General features: G+C 33.4%; 1 long non-coding RNA gene across 1 annotated transcript; it reads right to left on the bottom strand.

Annotated features, from left to right (window-relative positions):
- Positions 1-1,346: 1,346 nt before the first annotated feature.
- On the bottom strand, positions 1,347-5,354 carry LOC306862875. The gene is made up of 3 exons (XR_013783614.1): positions 4,867-5,354; positions 4,725-4,756; positions 1,347-3,681 (listed from the first exon to the last, which is right to left on the bottom strand). It is a non-coding gene; the product is annotated as an uncharacterized lncRNA (long non-coding RNA).
- Positions 5,355-5,962: the final 608 nt, after the last annotated feature.

The following is a 5,962-nucleotide window of genomic DNA, read 5'->3' as shown; positions in this document are numbered from 1 at the left end:
ATTATAATCTTATAATTAATACATTATATTCATGCCCTAGTCAGTCAGATACAGGTCCAGAATCTGTTCAACAGCTAGATCTATTTCTCAAGATCTGTGGCTTATGTAATATGTTTTTGGCTTGGATAAAGTGTCTTATAACAGTAAATAATATCTGGGGATATTGTTTATAAGGTGAAAAAATAACAAACAATGTTAGTTGAGGTGGTGGTTGAGGAGAGACCCCCCCCCCCCTGTATGATTGTAAAGCGCTTTGGGCGTACACCAATACACAAAGCACTATATCAAAATGTCTCATTCATTCATTCAATGTCATTTCAAATGCACTGAATGCTCATGTAACCCCAGGGCTTTCTGGATCTTGTGCTGTTGCAAAATTTTGTTTGTGATCTTTTTCCTGCTGGTATTAGAGCAGCTGAATGGCAGCATCATGCTATGAATGAGATGTTCTAGGTTTTCCATTTCTATCCGGGGGACTCGCTCAGATCAGATTTTCAGGTATGATGGAATTTCCTCCTGGAACCTGCGGTGCCTTTAATTTGAAATGGTACTTTTTTATTTTTTTTTATTGTGATTTTCTTTTTTCCTTCATGGAAAGAAACTTGATATAAGGAAGATTCCCATGTCTAGTTTTTTTTTTTTTTTAAGGCAAGACCCGTTTGGTGGGATCATGTTACTTACCTGTAGATTACAGGTGGAGCGACACAGGAAAAAAACCTTGGGATTTTAACACATTTAGCAAAACACAAGAAATACAAGCAATGAGCATTTAGTTGGCACTGAACTAAACATAATAAAATACATAACATAAAAGAACCACTATATATATATATATATATATATTTTTTTTTTTTTTATTTGCTTATATATTTGCTTATATATATATATATATATTAGTCCTGGTGGAGATGTGTGGCTTGAGGTTTGTTTGACTCTCATTTGATTCTGTTGATGAAGTGGTTTAGTTTTCATGGTAACTGATAATAATTTCTCTTTCTGTGTTTTCTGTCAGCTCACAGTTTATTTGACTCATTCTTTCATCAGTTTTCACCAGTGTTACATCATATTGTCCACTAGATGGAGCGCTGTAAATGTAAAAGGGCTTTTACTGTTTCAGATACCAAATCAGTTTTTAGGAAATAAACATGTTCAGCTTCCAAAAATGCTGAGTAAAGTTAGTTTACCTACCATGCCACTTTGAATTTGGTCAACCGGATTGTAGCTCCAGATGATAAAACAATATATACATTTAAAAAAAAATTTTTTTTTTGCATGTAAACATAAATATACAGACAAAAAATGTATAGAAACAGTAAGACTTAATAAGGTCTCATATGTGATGCATTAACATTAAGTGAGCAATACATTTACTGCAGAATTTATTCATCTTTGTTCATGTTAATTAATAAAAATACATGATTAGTTCACATTATAGCTCAAGTTAGTTAAATAATCAGATAACTATATTTACTAATAAAATATTAGTAAATCCTAAAATTAACATTAACAATAAGATTAATACATGCTTTTGACATAGTTTTCATTGTGCATTCATGTTAATAAATATAGTTAACTAACGTTAACAAACTGAATCTTACTGTAAAGTGGTACCAAAGAAATAAGTAAAGAGACAATAGATACGTTTCTTACTGTATCATTAGTTATTTTTGATGCAATGTTCATACAAAAATATTCAGAAATTCATAGTAACCCAGAAACTATGTAAACCACAAATGTAAATGGGTTTAAAAGAAAGAAAGAAAGAAAGAAAGAAAAGAAAAAAATCCTCCATGTTGAAAGAGTTTATGGAGCATCTCCATGAAGCTTGTCAGCAGAAGGAAGCATGAAGTGCTCTAAAACTTCCTGGTAGATGCTGCATTGACTGTGGACCTCAGAAAACACAGTGGACCAACACCAGCAGATGACATGCAGCCCAAATCATCACTGACTGTGGAAACTTCACATTGGACTTCAAGCTCATACACACACAACAACACATGCCAACAAATCAGCATATTATGGAAATCGTGACTTTCAAGACAGAGTAATGACTGATCACATGTATAAGTTGCATGCTTATAAAAACATTGTCAGCATGCTTCCTCATCTCTAAAACCTATTTCCTCATGAAAGGGGATTATTTATAAATTTATAAATTATGCAACCATACTATATATTTATAAATTATGCAACCATATATAAAAGATCCAGTATCAGACACATAAATTCAATTCACATTTATTGGTATAGCGCTTTACACGATACAAATCTTTGCAAAGCAGCTTCACTGAAAATGTACATTTTTACATTACATTTAGGAGTAGCTTATCAGTGGTGATGATGTCAAGATGATGTCCAAATGTCAGAAATGAACAGAGAAAATCCCCCAGTTAGTATATGACATGTTCTCAAACAAACAGTGAACAGCAATAACCGCATTGTTGTGATGAGTCTGTTCTTTATATTTTCAAACTCAAAAGTTTAGGTGAAAGGCAGTATGAGAAAATCTGCAGCTTAATGGGGATCATGTCACACAAAGTATATATTAATGTACATCTTATTTGAACACTTTTGTCTTGAAATAATGAATACATGTATACATTTACATCATTTAATTTGTAATAGTTCTATTTATTGCAATTGTTATTCTGTAGTCTGATATAGACCTAAATCTGTATGTACTCTAACAGTACTGTTTTTAATCGTGTGATATAATATTTATATTTGAATGTCACGAATCCTGTTCATTCACTTCCGTTCACTCTTGCACCACTAATTGTTGCACTTCACCCCGGACTACAGTTCCCATCATCCATTGCACTGATTACACACACACAGCTGCGTTCAATCAGACATGCTACATAAGCCATGGACTTCCTCTTTCTCACTGCCGAGTATTGTTTAGCGATAGCTACTACGGAGCCAGTTCTACTGCCATAGTTTAGTCATAGTCTTGCCTTGCCTGTGTATCTTGTGTGCCTGGCCCTGTTTTGTATACTATTTGCCCCAGCCAGGACTATTGCTCGTGTTTACGGATTACCCCTTCTGTCAAACCCACTGGATATTGTTGCCATCGACTGACCAAGCCCGTTTTGGATTATTCTCTTATCTTGCACCTCAATATACCAGTTTGCCGTTGTTTGAACCATGCCTGCTATGACCACGTCTCTGTCTAATAAAAGCCTGCAGATGGATCTGAACGTCTCATGATCTGATCATTCCATAACAGAATGATATTAGTTTATAGCACCAATAAAACCTCTCTTGTAATTACTTAATTCTGATAAACCCTTTTTTTTTTAAGTCTGATGTTAGGACATCTTCAGTAAATTCAACTCTTTAGAAAAGCTGTGCAGAAGTCAAATCAAATGGCTTTTTTTCTATTTCATTACTGTAACTGTACAAAGTTAATGTCTGTGAGAGGTCATTTCAACCGTGAAAAAAAAGCTCTGGATTAACAATTTGCTTTGTGCTTGCACATGTGAAACAATACATGAGAAATACAGCAGATTATTGTATTATGCATGCATACAGTATGTATAGTACCAGTTATTTTAAGAGTTTTTATATAATACAAAGTAAAAAACCAAATCTAGAAGTGATCTACAATAAAAGAGGTTCAACAGCAGCTTGTTATTTTTGAGGAGCTCATGTCTGATCTCGTCCAGAAACATTAGATCCCTGCAGAAGTGAAAGATTGTGATTGTATGCTCGTTAAATTATGAACAAAACACTTCTTTCCCCCACTGAACTTATTATAGGTTATAGAAAGAGACAACATCAAACTAAACACAAACGGTAAATAATACTTACTTATTGTATCATTTAAAATTATATAATTACACTATAAAAGTTTATGGACAGTAATTTTTTATATATATTTTAAAGAAGTCTCTTCTGCTCTCCAAGCCTGCATTCATTTGATGCAAAATTATAGAAATTAATAATTTTATTTAGCAAGGATGCTTTAAATTGATCAAAAGTGATGATAAAAACAAAGTTTTAAAGTTACAAAACAATTATATTTCAGATAAATGCTGTTCTTCTGAACTTTCTAGTCATCAAAGAAACCTGAGAAAAATATACACTGCTGTTTTCAGCATAATAAAAATATTAAATGTCATAAATCAGTATATTATTATGATTTCTGAAGATCATGTGACACTGAAGACTGGAGTAATGATGCTGAAAATACAGCTTTATATCACAGGAATAAATTATATTCAAATAGAAAAGTTATTTTAAACAGTAAAAATATTTACTATGTTTTTGCTGTACTTTGTATCAAATAAATACAGGCTTGGTGAGCAAAAGAGACTTCTTTAAAAACATTAAAAATCTTACTGTTCAAAAACTTTTGACTGGTAGTATATATATACATAAATTTAAATTACATTGTGTAGTAATAATAAATAATTACTTTAAATAAAATGAATATAGTGTGACAAACAGCAAACAATTTAAATAATATGCACTATATGAAAAAGCATAAAGTATAACAGATTCATCTACCAGTGCATATCTTAACTAGTAAACTAATAATAAAAGACATACGCAGCTCAATAAGAGTCTGAATTTGATAAATATTCTGCTGGTTAGACAAAAGGAACAACGCTTTCTAAAGAGAGAAAACACTCAGTATTTATAACACAGCTGTTGATGCTATAATGCATAATTTCTACAGTTTGACTTTTATTCTCTGTATATTATACATAATATCTTACCTTGTCTGTTAGTCCATCTGTATCATGAGAAACTAGAAATCACAAACACAAGCGTCTGATGATCTTCATATTCAGTTTATAAAGCAGATGAAATGATAGTTCAGACACCAGACAAGATGAAAGTTTGATCAGAAATACTCACAGTTTGGTCTTCCGCTATTAATGCTGCTCCATCTGACTTCTCTCCGCAGCGGTGTCTCTCTTGAATTATCAGATTGTATCTCCTCTCTTTTTGCCATTTTTCTTTCTTTCTCTCAGAAATATTCCCACACTGAACCCTCTAACGTTAGTGAATGTTCTCTGCCAGTGATGTTTAATATAATCATGCTATTAGCTGGCAGTGACGTGCTGTTTATGGAAATACCCATCAGGTTTTTTCCCCATGTGTCATTTCTTCCGAGACCCGCCTGCGCCTACATAGTTTCTCTCTCTCAGCTTTTCCAACACATCGGCTGCATCCAACACCGCCTACATCTCTACTGTATAGTATAGTAGGGGAAAAACAGTAGGTGAGCGAATAAGTATTTCCGAAACCTCAGTATTCATAGACGAGTAGTCGAGAAGTTCCCGGATGTCCTACTGCTTCAGCCCAGATTCTCGAGTGTTCATCCGATGCACACTTTTCTATCCCAGAAGCCACCGCGAGAGGATAGGTCATCATCACGTGACGGAGATCAGCGACGCGGGTGATCAAAAACAGTTACATGTGTTAAAATCGCATTTCTTGAGCTACTGTATAGTAAACTGTTGATTTGCTGAAGATGTAGATGCTAGACAGTAACGTTAGCTCCAGTAAACACAAAGTGCATTTACATAAACCTTATACATCTTAAAGACGATTAAATATCTATTTAATAAGAGACAGGAAAATATTGTAAAAGAAAATTCAAAGGCTCTCAGTGAGCTGAAAACCTTTCAGTTACTGAAATGAATAACAAATGATTTTAAATCTTAAAGTTTCGTTTATTTTAATGATTGTAATTTCAAACGAAGCTGTTCCAGCGCTTTTCTGATTCTTGATTTCTGTGCATTTAAAGCAGAGTTTTTGTGCTGGAGCAGCTGACCGCGGGATTTGTGGGAAACATGTAGAGTTTATTAAATATGCATTGACCTTTAAAGTGAAAGTGAAATTATTTCTGTAATGACTCACTTATTAGGAATGTCTGCCTCCTACTGGCTTGATTAGTTTCATATACAATAGTTTCATTTCATTTTCCCCAACGTTTCAAAATGTTAGA

The sequence above is a fragment of the Barbus barbus genome (assembly GCF_936440315.1).
Source record: "Barbus barbus genome assembly, chromosome: 43".
Classification (NCBI taxonomy): domain Eukaryota; kingdom Metazoa; phylum Chordata; class Actinopteri; order Cypriniformes; family Cyprinidae; genus Barbus; species Barbus barbus.
The sequence above is the reverse complement of the archived record's forward strand: the minus strand, read 5'-3'. Positions and strand labels throughout refer to the sequence as shown.